This window comes from Schistocerca gregaria, chromosome 2 (assembly GCF_023897955.1).
Source record: "Schistocerca gregaria isolate iqSchGreg1 chromosome 2, iqSchGreg1.2, whole genome shotgun sequence".
NCBI classification, from domain to species: Eukaryota; Metazoa; Arthropoda; class Insecta; order Orthoptera; family Acrididae; genus Schistocerca; species Schistocerca gregaria.
The window spans coordinates 741,512,940-741,527,782 of NC_064921.1; the positions used below are offsets into that span (position 1 = coordinate 741,512,940).

The following is a 14,843-nucleotide window of genomic DNA, read 5'->3' on the forward strand; positions in this document are numbered from 1 at the left end:
ATTGAATCTCAATGTAGACAAGTGTAATGCGCTACGAATACATAGAAAGAGAGGTCCCTTATCATTTAGGTACAATATCGCAGGTCAGCAACTGGAAGCAGTTAATGCCATAAATTATCTGGGAGTAGGCATTAAGAGTGATTTAAAATGGAATGATCACATAAAGTTGATCGTCGGTAAAGCAGATGCCAGACTGAGATTAATTGGAAGAATCCTAAGGAAATGCAATCCGAAAACAAAGGAAGTAGGTTACAGTACGCTTGTTCGCCCGCTGCTTGAATACTGCTCAGCAGTGTGGGATCCGTACCAGATAGGGTTGATAGAAGAGATAGAGAAGATCCCACGGAGAGCAGCGCGCTTCGTTACAGGATCATTTAGTATTCGCGAAAGCGTTACGGAGACGATAGATAAACTCCAGTGGAAGACTCTGCAGGAGAGACGCTCAGTTGCTAGGTACGTACTTTTGTTGAAGTTTCGAGAACATACCTTCAAGAGTCAAGCAGTATATTGCTCCCTCCTACGTGTATCTCACGAAGACACCATGAGGATAAAATCAGAGAGATTAGAGCCCACACAGAGGCATACCGACAATCCTTCTTTCCGCGAGCAATGCGAGACTGGAATAGAAGGGAGAACCGATAGAGGTACTCAAGGTACCCTCCGCCACACACCAGAGTATGGATGTAGATGTAGATCGATGTTCCCCCAGAAAAACAGCACTGAAAATCACTATTGGCCAGGGACTTGGTCACTCGGGGTGTTTTGTGGTTCGCACTGCTCTTCGTGGCGATTGCACGTGAGAGGTGCGTGCCAGAGGAGAGGGGAGCAGGTTGTCGCTCTGCGAGCGCAGAGGCAGCCAAGGCCGAGGCGAGCCGTGCCCTTGGTCCGCCTCCACTGGCCGCCGTGGCGCTGCTGCTGCCTGCTGTGACGTAACACGCGGCCCGGTGACGTGGCGCGCGCGCTTCCGCCGCTGTGTTTGTAGCTCGTCGCGCCGCTACGGGAATGGCCGGGCCTGGTGTGTCTACAACAGCTCCGGAATGTGATGCAAATAAATAACTGCCAAGAAAAAAAATCGATAGGTTGCACCTTTTCCGGGTTAATTACACTACTGGCCATTAAAATTGTTACACCACGAAGGTGACGTGCTACAGACGCGAAATTTAACCGACAACAAGAAGATTCTGTGATATGTAAATGATTAGCTTTTCAGAGCATTCACACAAGGTTGGCGCCGGTGGCGACACCTACACCATGCTGACATGAGCAAAGTTTCCAACCGATTTCTCATACACAAACAGCACTTGACCGGCGATGTCTGGTGAAACGTTGTTGTGATGCATCGTGTAAGGAGGAAAAATGCGTACCATCACGTTTCCGACTTTGATAAAGGTCAGGCTGTAGCCTTTCGCGATTGCGGTTTATCGTATCGTGACGTTGCTGCTCGCGTTGGTCGAGATCCAATGACTGTTAGCAGAATATAGAATCGATGGGTTCAGGAGGGTAATACGGAACGCCGTGCTAGATCCCAACGGCCTGGTATCAAAGTTTTTTTGCGCTAAAATCTGAGTGAAGGTAGATTTTTGAAAGTGATTTTTCAATTATATCGTAAGAATGCGTATTTCGTTTATCTTATTCACTCTAAACTTTCCGCGCATTCAGTTCACGTCAGAACGAATTTCAGTGCAACATTAAGCTGTACTTTAAAGCATTGTATCTTGACAACGAAATTGTTGGGAAAAAAGTTTCTTTCTGACTTTTTCCATTTATCCAGCACGTGCAAAGTTTGAACTGATTCGTAGAAGTATGTAGTAGAAGCAGTGCTTCACGAACCTCCCAGACAAAACTTGTTTGTTTGTTGTAAATTTTTGCACGTAAAATCCGAACAGTGAGGATACAGATGGTGCCAGTAGCTGAGTGTTAATTTCGGCCCAGTTAAAGTCTTTTCCAAAAGGAATTAATCGATTCGCACAATTTTCCCGGGCGCCAGCTCCGGTTCAAACCTTGCTTAATATACTGTAACATAGGTATAGTAGGACAGATGTTCGAATGGCTAGACAAATGACCACTGTTCCGGGCTAAATCAAAAACTTTTTCCCCATGCACCTCAAATAGGAATCGAACACTGAGACCGTTCCGAGTCTCGTTACGTAACTGTGATTTATTCGGATTGTCACACCAGTACACAAACTTATGTACAGATTCAGAAAGTACTGTGTTGTGGTTGCTGTCACCGTCGAAACACCTGAACTGTTGTGCCGCTCTTCCGTTGCAGTGCCTGAGTGTGAAACGCGTTATACATATTTGCATCATTGACCAAGCGGGCTTGTAATGTTCTTTGTTGTTATGAAAGGGTGCTATAAAGAATTATAAATTCAGAGTGTGACAGTTCCTGATTCAGAAGGAAGACTGTGGCCTTATTTTGCTTTCCTCAGAACATCCTCTTTGATTTTCGTTTTCATTGTTTCTCCACATGTAGCAAATAGGGCAAAATGCTTCGCATCGTAGCAGCGTCGCTGTGGACGGATAGACAGGAATTTCCCACGTAATGCTCCTAGGAACAGGAGGTTTGCTCTGCGCGAACAGGAAGGGGTGGTTTGCGTTGGTGCTGACGCAAAACTTATATACGTTGTGCGTTTGCGTTTCCCCAGAAAGTGATACTATTCAGTCCACACTTGCTGTCTGGAAGAGAGTTCATACAAATTGTTGTTACTTTCACCAAACTGCTCAAATACTGTACAGCACTGATGGATCGTGGGGGAGAAAAGGAAAAGAAACTCCTGGGTTTGCAGATAGCTAATCAAATACCTGACGACGGAGAGGATATTTGCTCCAGACTTAGAGAGAAAACATTCAGCAAGATGTTTTTGACTTTGCGTCAGTTAACGGTTTATGTTCCAAGGCACTAAAACGCACTTGTAGCTTTTTAGCACACTTTGTATGCGTTTGGACACGAACTTTAGCTGACTTGCAATAATTTCTTCGCTAGAAAGCAGCGTACAACATATTAGATTCGGCCAGAACCAGTTGGTGTGTCATACCTGACGTAAAGCGCTTGGGCACTACGTACTGCGTTCGGTCTGAAAGCAGTTCCTTATTTTGTAAATATCTTACGGCCCTGTCAGCAACTGTGTAAATATTAATTTTAATTATTAACAGCCTCAGTTGCACTGTTTGCCTAGAATTTACCTAGGTTTCAATCGGGATAGTCCAACCTCCTTCAGAACAACAGTAACTACCCTCTTTCCATAGTGGACATCGTGAAGCTAAAACTACAAATCCATAAATTATCGCCAGACTATAAAACGTATATGGAGCTGCCTCGGCCCCGACTGCGATTCGGCAGCCACGAGCGCTGCGCCGTGTGCATTACGTACTACGCGCAGCAAAATTCCTGCTCCTAGGAAAATCTCGCTGAAGTGCATTTCGCCATCGCGCACAGTATTCTTACAGTCTCAGAAAAAAACCCTGATACAATAGGTGCCCTGACTGTTATAATGGCATGACTATTATCAATCAGAATTACTAAGTAGTGCCAGTTAAAATCACAGCTGCACTTATTGCGTTGGTGATCTTAAAAGGACGACCCCCTTTCGCTGTGACCTGCAAGAAGAATGTGGATTTAGATGACACACCTGTTGTCAATTTGCTGATGTCCACCAGTGAACAGGCACATTATTTGTTGACACGCTGTCGCCCAAAGGCATTTCCTCTGGTACCGGCGCTTTGAAGTACTCCAGGCACAACCCTGAGGCCGCGCCGTAAACAGTGGTAAGCTGGGTCCTCGCCCTGTCCATCCTAAGCTCGACTGCCGCGCCGACGCCCGGCACGTGGTCTGACGTCATACGAGACGCGCGATACCTACCTAACTCATCCGTGGAGGCCCCTATACTGTCAGTAATACTTTGCCAAACTTTGTATTTATTTATTTATCGTAGTATGACAGGAGAAAATGCTAGGCAATACTACACAGATACACGCAATCTAGAGTTCGTACTGGCTCCGTAGTTCTAAGTCCAGGTTTGAAATCCTCCACACAGAAGCTTCCGAAGACAAATTGTAGAGCGCTTCCATTGCCCTTTTGACTGCTCTGAAGGAACGTTCAAATGTTATACAATTTACTGTTCGCTGCTCGCTGCAGTCACACTGAAGCGCGGACTTCCATCCCGATTGGTGCAGCAATGCTTCACTTCTGTCGTGCTCAGTTCTGATCTGATTCGGGATGCACCAGTGTCGGCGGGGCACATGAAAACCTGTTGGTCCCTCCCAAGGAGTTTAAGTTGATGATGCTCCTACCATTGATTGTTTCAGGATCTTGCATGTTCAAATGACTGTCTTGCTGGCTGATTGCAGTGCGCCACGATGGTTTTCTAGATCTCAGTCAATCGGGCTCTGATAATGAAATTTCGGAATAGTTTGTAATTCTGTTATTGTCCACACGTTCAGCAATGACTGCGATCTTATCACAGAGTCTCGACTGGGTTTAAATCCGGGGAATTTGGTGGCCAGGGAGTTACGGTAAACTCATACTTGCGATCTTCGAACCACGCACGTACTCTGCGAGCTGTGTGACACATTGCTTTGTGCTGCTGGCGGATGCCATCATGCACGGGAAAAACAAACTGGAGACAGGGTTCGATAGAGGCGTACTTGTGTTAATCCATTGTACCTTCCAGAATGACGAGATCAACCTGGGAATTCTACGAAAAATTCCCCAGACTCTAACGCTCCAATCTGGTTCCAGGGTGTTCGCTTCCAGATTTTCACGCCGTGCATGCCAACGGCCATCTGTCGGGACTTCAGTAGAGAAGGCTACCTGCGTCCAGTTGCGGTATTCGCGTGCAAATTTCCAGCCTTTGTGGCCGATAAACAGTAGTCAACATGGGTACATGAAGCAGCCGCTTACTGAATGGTCGCTTAGGAGATACTGTTGTTAGCCCCATGGTTAGTCTGCGCGGTCAATTGTACAACAGCTGCACGTCTATTCACCCGTATACCTCTCTAAGCAGTTGTTCACCCGAGTCATCTATGGCCCGTGGGGCACCACAGTTGCCGCGGGGCCGGCTTTGGCTAGCGTCATGTTGCCACGCAGAGTATTTTAACCACGACGACCAGCGTACAGATTTTAAACGTAGCCGTTTCGGAAATTATTCCACCGTTGGTCCGAAAGCCAATGATAATTTCCTTTTGGGCATCAGATAAATAGCTCCGTTTCCGCATTCCGACAACAACTTCACTACTTTTCGCGTCCCCCCCCCCCCCCCCCTAAACGCGTTATGTACCCTCAACTGTTAGTGCAGTCACTTGCCAGCTGCGGCTGGTTATTGCATACTGACGTCGAACGTACGTCGCGGTCACATTAATATGACTGAACCGTGTATACGGAATACAGACGGTGTTACTCTTGCTTTGTTCCGTAGTTGCGCTTCTGTTGCAGTTGCACTGATACGCTAATCATTTGCACACCCAAACATGTAGTAACATACTTCTCGCCAGTTTGACGTTTGTTGCATGCTGCCTTCATAATGCTACATAGATTAACTTTTACAGACTGCTTGTGGGGCGTTATTAAATCTGTTCGTTTTTGCCCCTCAGGAAAATTTACCCGCCCCCCCCCCCCTCTCCCCGTCGCAAGAGGCACTTTCCACTTTCCTCAAGATTGGGACGTGTTCTTCGTACTTATTATGGTCCAATATTACCGACCAGCTACGAATGAAATTGAAGGATGTGCAGCTGTGCTAAAATAAGATTTTTAGTACGCAAACTGGTTGGGCTGTCTAGTTCAAATGGTTCCAATGGCTCTGAGCACTATGGGACCCAATTTCTGAGGTCATCAGTCCCCTAGAACTTAGAACTACTTAAAACTAACTAACCTAAGGATATCACATACATCCATGACCGCGGTAGGATTCGAACCTGCGACCGTAGCGGTCGCACGGTTCCAGACTGTAGCGCCTAGAACCACTCGGCCACCTCCGCCGGCGGGCTGTATAGCCCCTGGCTAATACTGCAAATCTTTGTCATCTCAATCCCGTTTGTCAAACTGTTTATTTTGCCCGACTTCTTTTGTAGTGTAAAACGAATCGTGCAAATGTCTTCGAAACAGACGGAACGTAGGTTCATTTCTGAATTGTTGGGAGTTTATTGGGGTGGCCAGCGGTATGGTACGTAAAATGAAACGAGTATAATAACCGTAAGAAGAAAACCGAGAAATACGATTAGTTGTTCTCGAAATATAGGGAAATATTAAGTAGATAGGTTTCAATTAGTTAAGAAGCTAATTCATTCCAAACGAATTACAGGAAGAAACTGAAAAGAAGTATCAGTGCAAAATTAAAAAAAAAAAAACATCGGAACAGGCACTGACTAGCTACTGGAGCGAACACTTCGGTACATTGATGCCATGAACTTTTTTGCAAGGGCAAGAAATCCGTCCTAATTCAAATATAATTATAATTTCAGCAATAAATATCTTTCCTTACTTTTATACAATGTTTCAAGTTTTCTATAATAGTTGTGCATGTTTTATCGCAATTAGGCTTATTGTCCGTCGTTACATTATAGCTATGAATTTTAGATCTTCCAATGAATTTCCTGTAGCCAGATATCATAAGGTAATTGTCACATGCTGATTTGTAGGAGTAGCATCTCGCAGTTGAGCGTCCTTTTCCTTAAATATCTCTTCGCTGTCTGCAGCCAACTGTCAATATATTGCACATTATTTTTGCCCAATATCCCCAAAGGAGCTCTAGCGACCGCAGCTGCTATATCTAATTCAGATAATCATGACTGTAGATTACGCCGTGTACAGTAACAAATGAAAAAAATAAAAAGTGGGAGAAATAAAATAACAGTTTTTTCACTAAAAAAAGAGAAAAAGCTGAAGGACTGAACTCTGTCATCGCGTCAGTTGGCCTAGTTTCTCTGCGGAGCAAATGCCTCAGGTGGTAAGTTTCGTGGTTCGCATTATATAACTAAGACAGGTCAGTGACTCCAACGAAAACATTCAGACTTTATAGATACGGATCTCCGAGAACACTTGATAAGGAAAATCTTATAAATGTGCTGTTTATCTTTCAGTCCACGTTTTCAGTGACAACTGCGTGCAAAGAAAAACAGGCAGAAATTTTCACCCACATTTACAGCTGATAAAGACTCTCGAAATTTTAATAAGTTCCAAAAGTCATAGACGTTACAATCTTATAGCTGTGTTTGGTTTGCTTCTACTTCGGAGAATCGTTTTTTTCCTCTGCAAATGCGATACATTGCAGCCGTGTATGACTGTGAGATATCACCAAAAGATTAATTTGCTAACTGCCTAGTGACGGTTTTCATCTGCCGTAGCGGCAGACTTCCAGGCAATGAAACACTCGCCTATTTGGTGCTATAAATGACACTTGTCTTCAGTGTGTGTATAAACGAAGTATAATGCACATAACAAAGACAGAGTATCTGATTGTATCAAATTACAAGCTTAATGGTAAACATCTGAAGCGTATCAGATCTTATAAATATTTAAGGGCAATAATAATAGGAGGACGAACACATGAAATCGATACGTTTGAATTCAAGTGTTGCAGTTGCAATTCAGTAAATAATCACGGAAATTAGGAAGATGAAGCAGCAGCCTGCATCTCGGTGAAGTGTAAAAGAGAAGTATTCACTACTAAGAAGTACTTCATGTTAGAGGCGAAGCATATTGTAAGATAAACGTTAATGAACCAACATGCTGTAGTAATAAGTAGCATTTCTGTACCTTAAAAAATAACAACTGTACAGTTCAAAGGTTAATGTACTGACATTTCATGCACCACCATATATTTCTCCTCTACGTATCTATTCCCCAAACCGTTCTAGAGTACGTGGCAGATGTTAGTTTTTACCAATATTGTACATTTTTTATCCTGTTTCATTCCCGTATTGAGCGAGGGGAAAAATCAATGTCTGTAAATCCCTGTACGCACCCTAATCTCTCTTATTTTATTGCCACAGTATCTATGGGAGATTTACGATGGCGACAACAGGGCTGTCGTATATTCTTCCCCGAACACCAACTTTCTATGTTCATTGGACAAGGTTTCGTGAGGATAACGTGTTTTTTTCCAAGTTTTCAAGTTAAAGCTTTGCTAGGAAGTCTACTAAACTGTATGGGCTATCATATCATTCTAGCAGAGTGTCTCTGGATTCTTTCGGGGCCTGATTTTATGTCTTATTTATAACCGAATAATTTAACAGTGCTACGAAATCTTCCAAAAAATCTATGTCTTCACACTATCTGAAAAATGTATGAGGAGTCTTCAAATGGCTCTGAGCACTATGGGACTTAACATCGGTGGTCATCAGTCCCCTAGAACTTAGAACTACTTAAACCTAACTAACCTAAGGACATCACACAACACCCAGTCATCACGAGGCAGAGAAAATCCCTGGCCCCGCCGGAAATAGAACCCGGGGACACGAGCGCGGGAAGCGAGAACGCTACCGCACGACCACGAGCTGCGGACCCGTTGAAACACGCATATGGCGCTTTGGAATAATGTAGTGAGTTATAAATGCAATGGAAGCAATCGTCGTCACTTCCCTCTAAAAAATTCAAAACGTGCCCTCGGCAGCGAAGGTGTGCTCACAGTTTTTTTCGACGTCAGAGATCCGACACTCTAGCGAATTCGTCGACCACCATCAAGAGCAAACGGCCTGGGCTGCTCACGGAGAGAGTGATTCTGCTCGACGATAATGTACGCAAGGTCACACAAAGAGTAGTGGCCAAGTTCCAAGTGGGAGCAGCTTGAGCACCCGCCCTGCAGCCCGGACACGTCGTCCTGCAACTTCGCTGTGTTCGGTCCGCCAATAAAAAACAATAATGAAAACTGGAAGGGAAGCGGTTATGTCGCGCGACAAAGCGAATGACACAGTGGTGGACTGGCTCCCGTCACAGCCAATGGACTTCTGGCAACAGGGAATCACTTGGCCCGTGAAACAGTGGGATGGTTCTGCTCAAACGTCTGGTGATTACTTTTGAATATGGGCTTAAGTTGTACGCACAGTGTCGTTTCGCACCTTTCCTTTTGAACATCCGTCATACACTCCTGGAAATTGAAATAAGAACACCGTGAATTCATTGTCCCAGGAAGGGGAAACTTTATTGACACATTCCTGGGGTCAGATACATCACATGATCACACTGACAGAACCACAGGCACATAGACACAGGCAACAGAGCATGCACAATGTCGGCACTAGTACAGTGTATATCCACCTTTCGCAGCAATGCAGGCTGCTATTCTCCCATGGAGACGATCGTAGACATGCTGGATGTAGTCCTGTGGAACGGCTTGCCATGCCATTTCCACCTGGCGCCTCAGTTGGACCAGCGTTCGTGCTGGACGTGCAGACCGCGTGAGACGACGCTTCATCCAGTCCCAAACATGCTCAATGGGGGACAGATCCGGAGATCTTGCTGGCCAGGGTAGTTGACTTACACCTTCTAGAGCACGTTGGGTGGCAAGGGGTACATGCGGACGTGCATTGTCCTGTTGGAACAGCAAGTTCCCTTGCCGGTCTAGGAATGGTAGAACGATGGGTTCGATGACGGTTTGGATGTACCGTGCACTATTCAGTGTCCCCTCGACGATCACCAGAGGTGTACGGCCAGTGTAGGAGATCGCTCCCCACACCATGATGCCGGGTGTTGGCCCTGTGTGCCTCGGTCGTATGCAGTCCTGATTGTGGCGCTCACCTGCACGGCGCCAAACACGCATACGACCATCATTGGCACCAAGGCAGAAGCGACTCTCATCGCTGAAGACGACACGTCTCCATTCGTCCCTCCATTCACGCCTGTCGCAACACCACTGGAGGCGGGCTGCACGATGTTGGGGCGTGAGCGGAAGACGGCCTAACGGTGTGTGGGACCGTAGCCCACCTTCATGGAGACGGTTGCGAATGGTCCTCGCCGATACCCCAGGAGCAACAGTGTCCCTGATTTGCTGGGAAGTGGCGGTGCGGTCCCCTACGGCACTACGTAGGATCATCCTACGGTCTTGGCGTGCATCCGTGCGTCGCTGCGGTCCGGTCCCAGGTCGGCGGGCACGTGCACCTTCCGCCGACCACTGGCGACAACATCGATGTACTGTGGAGACCTCACGCCCCAAGTGTTGAGCAATTCGGCTGTACGTCCACCCGGCCTCCCGCATGCCCACTATACGCCCTCGCTCAAAGTCCGTCAACTGCACATACGGTTCACGTCCACGCTGTCGCGGCATGCTACCAGTGTTAAAGACTGCGATGGAGCTCCGTATGCCACAGCAAACTGGCTGACACTGACGGCGGCGGTGCACAAATGCTGCGCATTTAGCGCCATTCGACGGCCAACACCGCTGTTCCTGGTGTGTCCGCTGTGCCGTGCGTGTGATCATTGCTTGTACAGCACTCTCGCAGTGTCCGGAGCAAGTATGGTGTGTCTGACACACCGGTGTCAATTTGTTGTTTTTTTCCATTTTCAGGAGTGTATATTAAGAACATTGGAAGTTTTCTTACGCTTCACTGCGTACACTCGATGTTTCTACTGTTTCTGTTAAATATTCCCCGTCAAACATCACATCAAAAAGTCATCTAGCCAGTCGACCGTCTGTGAAGCCAATTCGTATGATCATACCTTGATTGTTACTCGAGACTGTGTTACGATGACCAATGGTTTTCGGTTCAAATGGTTCTAATGGCTCTGAGCACTATGGGACTTCATATCTGAGGTCATCAGTCCCCTAGAATTTACAACTATTTAAACCTAACTAACCTAAGGACATTACACACATCCATTCCCGAGGCAGGATTCGAACCTGCGACCGTAGCGGTCGCGCGGTTCCAGACTGAAGCACCTAGAATCGCTCGGCCACAAAGGCCGGCCAACAGTTTTCGGAAATACATGAAGACGGAACCTGCCGGTTCACTCGCAGTCTATTTGACTCGTAACACGAGAAGCTATAATTCCGAAGATTAGCGTCATTGTTGGTATGACGTGGTGGTTAAGTACCAGATAACGTATTAGAAGGTCTGGGGTTAGATGCTCGATCGTCCATAGGGTGATTTTTCTATCTCTTAGCACTTTTTCCAGTTGTGAATGATTTGTTATTGTGAGAAACGCTAAGTCGCTCCTTCAGTGTCCCCATTACAATCTAGCTTCTCCTACAACTGGTTCGGTAAGTCGGTTCAAAGTTTGGAAGAAGGCAACGGCATGCAACCTGCAATAGGACCGTGCCTAGTAAAGTACTCTTATGTGTAATGCAACCTATGCGCATGACAGCTTCCCTCAGTTTTTTTTTTTTTTGTTTTTTTTTTGTTTTTTTTTTTTTTTGCGTCGATCTAGTCCAGGTCGCCCGTATGTTGTGCGATTCAATCGACAGGCTTTCTACAGTCGTTTGAAATATACGATTCAAAGGCGAGGAGCGGGCGGCGACGGCGCCAAGCTTCCTGCTGTCCCTTAAACAGCATAGAGTCGGCAGCGCAGCCATCAACGAGGCGCTGCTGACGGCTTATACCTGCGCGAACCGCTGACGGTGGCAGCCGCTCTGCCGTGTTATCTTACACGGCGATAAGATTAGCGCTTCCGCTGTGCAAACGCGCCGCCAGTGGGGTGCGGCTTGTGCACTGCTAGACGGAGCTGGCCACATTGCCACCTGCAGGTCGCCCATGTAGGCTATACAGGGCGATTCAAAATTCCTGCTACAGGCTTCTAGTGGCTGTAGAGGGCCTTAGCAGATGAAGTTTTGCTAAGAAACTCACGTTCGGAAATTTAGCCTTTGGATGTACACTACTGGCCATTAAAATTGCTACACCAAGAAGAAATGCAGATGATAAACGGGTATTCATTGGACAAATATATTATACTAGAACTGAAAAGTGATTACATTTTCACGCAATTTGCGTGCATAGATCCTCAGAAATCAGTACCCAGAACAACCACCTCTGGACGTAATAACGGCCTTGATACGCCTGGGCATTGAGTCAAACAGAACTTGGATGGCGTGTACAGGTACAACTGCCCAAGCAGCTTCTATACGATACCATAGTTCATCAAGAGTAGTGACTGGCGTATTGTGACGAGCCAGTTGCTCGGCCAGATTTTGACCAGACGTATTCAATTGGTGAGAGCTCTGGAGAATGTGCTGGCCAGGGCATCAGTCGAACATTTTCTGTATCCAGAAAGGCCCGTACAGGATCTGCAACATGCGGTCGTGCATTATCCTGCTGAAATGTAGGTTTTCGCAGGGATCGAATGAAGGGTAGAGCCACGGCTCGTAACACATCTGAAATGTAGCGTCCACTGTTCACAGTGCCGTCAATGCGAACAAGAGATGACCGAGAAGTGTAACTAGTGGCATCCCATACCATCACGCCAGTATGGCGATGACGAATACACGCTTCCAATGTGCGTTCACCGCGATGTCGCCAAACACGGATGCGACCATCATGATGCTGTAAACAGAAAATGGATTCATCCGAAAAAATGACGTTTTGTCACTTGTGCACCTAGGTTCGTCGTTGAGTACACCATCTCAGGCACTCCTGTCTGTGTTTCAGCGTCAAGGGTAACCGCAACCACGGTCACCGAACTGTTCGTACGGAGGGTTGCTGTCTTGCAAACGTCCCCATCTGTTGACTCAGGGATCGAGACGTGGCTGCACGATCCGTTACAGCCATGAGGATAAGATGCCTGTCATCTCGACTGCTCGTGATACGAGGCCGGTGCGATCCAGCACGTCCGTATTATCCTCCTGAACCCACCGCTTCCATATTCTGCTAACAGTCATTGGATCTCGACCAACGCGAGCAGCAATGTTGCGATACGATAAACCGCAATCGCGACAGGCTACAACCCGACCTCTATCAATGTCGGAAACGTGATGGTACGCATTTCTCCTCCTTACACGAGGCATCACAACGACGAAGAGTGGTCACTGCGGTCGACGAAAGTATTGTGACTATCGAGATAGAAATTCACTCCGTCTGTGAAGTAATCTGGACGTGACAATCGGCCTACGTGAACTCAAGTTAATCATCGGACATATTTTTCAGGCCACCCGATTTCGCCGTAACAGTTATAGAATCATTTAAAGAAACTCTACGCCTGGCAGCGCGGAAATACCCCGATCACGCAATATTACTCGGAAGCGGCTTTGCCCTACCGAGTCTAGACTGGGACTTGTCATGTGAAGCTGCTTTCCAAGAACTTTCTTGAGCAGCTAGTTCGACAACCCATACGCAATTGAAATAATCTAGACGTTGTACCTGCAAAACAGATCTGACCCCATCGACAGTGTCAGTATGGAGACTGGGATTAGCGACGAAGTTTACTAAAGTTAATACACTCCTGGAAATTGAAATAAGAACACCGTGAATTCATTGTCCCAGGAAGGGGAAACTTTATTGACACATTCCTGGGGTCAGATACATCACATGATCACACTGACAGAACCACAGGCACATAGACACAGGCAACAGAGCATGCACAATGTCGGCACTAGTACAGTGTATATCCACCTTTCGCAGCAATGCAGGCTGCTATTCTCCCATGGAGACGATCGTAGACATGCTGGATGTAGTCCTGTGGAACGGCTTGCCATGCCATTTCCACCTGGCGCCTCAGTTGGACCATCGTTCATGCTGGACGTGCAGACCGCGTGAGACGACGCTTCATCCAGTCCCAAACATGCTCAATGGGGGACAGATCCGGAGATCTTGCTGGCCAGGGTAGTTGACTTACACGTTCTAGAGCACGGTTGGGTGGCACGGGATACATGCGGATGTGCATTGTCCTGTTGGAACAGCAAGTTCCCTTGCCGGTCTAGGAATGGTAGAACGATGGGTTCGATGACGGTTTGGATGTACCGTGCACTATTCAGTGTCCCCTCGACGATCACCAGAGGTGTACGGCCAGTGTAGGAGATCGCTCCCCACACCATGATGCCGGGTGTTGGCCCTGTGTGCCTCGGTCGTACGCAGTCCTGATTGTGGCGCTCACCTGCACGGCGCCAAACACGCATACGACCATCATTGGCACCAAGGCAGAAGCGACTCTCATCGCTGAAGACGACACGTCTCCATTCGTCCCTCCATTCACGCCTGTCGCAACACCACTGGAGGCGGGCTGCACGATGTTGGGGCGTGAGCGGAATACGGCCTAACGGTGTGCGGGACCGTAGCCCAGCTTCATGGAGACGCTTGCGAATGGTCCTCGCCGATACCCCAGGAGCAACAGTGTCCCTGATTTGCTGGGAAGTGGCAGTGCGGTCCCCTACGGCACTGCGTAGGATCCTACGGTCTTGGTGTGCGTCCGTGCGTCGCTGCGGTCCGGTCCCAGGTCGATGGGCACGTGCACCTTCCGCCGACCACTGGCGACAACATCGATGTACTGTGGAGACCTCACGCCCCACGTGTTGAGCAATTCGGCGGTACGCCCACCCGGCCTCCCGCATGCCCACTATACGCCCTCGCTCAAAGTCCGTCAACTGCACATACGGTTCACGTCCACGCTGTCGCGGCATGCTACCAGTGTTTAAGACTGCGATGGAGCTCCGTATGCCACGGCAAACTGGCTGACACTGACGGCGGCGGTGCACAAATGCTGCGCAGCTAGCGCCATTCGACGGCCAACACCGCGGTTCCTGGTGTGTCCGCTGTGCCGTGGGTGTGATCATTGCTTGTACAGCCCTCTCGCAGTGTCCGGAGCAAGTATGGTGGGTCTGACACACCGGTGTCAATGTGTTCTTTTTTCCATTTCCAGGAGTGTATATACATCAAGAAGAGTAGCAGAGTATTTATGATGTAAAGAGCAGATAAGCGATTGTTAC

At 47.5% G+C, this 14,843-nt stretch overlaps 1 protein-coding gene and 1 pseudogene across 2 annotated transcripts in view; both read right to left on the minus strand.

Moving 5' to 3' along the window:
- LOC126334918 (acyl-CoA Delta-9 desaturase-like) overlaps positions 1-14,843 on the minus strand; it is a 630,264-nt gene that overhangs the window by 146,926 nt on the left and 468,495 nt on the right. The window lies entirely within an intron of this gene.
- LOC126335956 (uncharacterized) overlaps positions 1-14,843 on the minus strand; it is a 192,448-nt pseudogene that overhangs the window by 54,165 nt on the left and 123,440 nt on the right.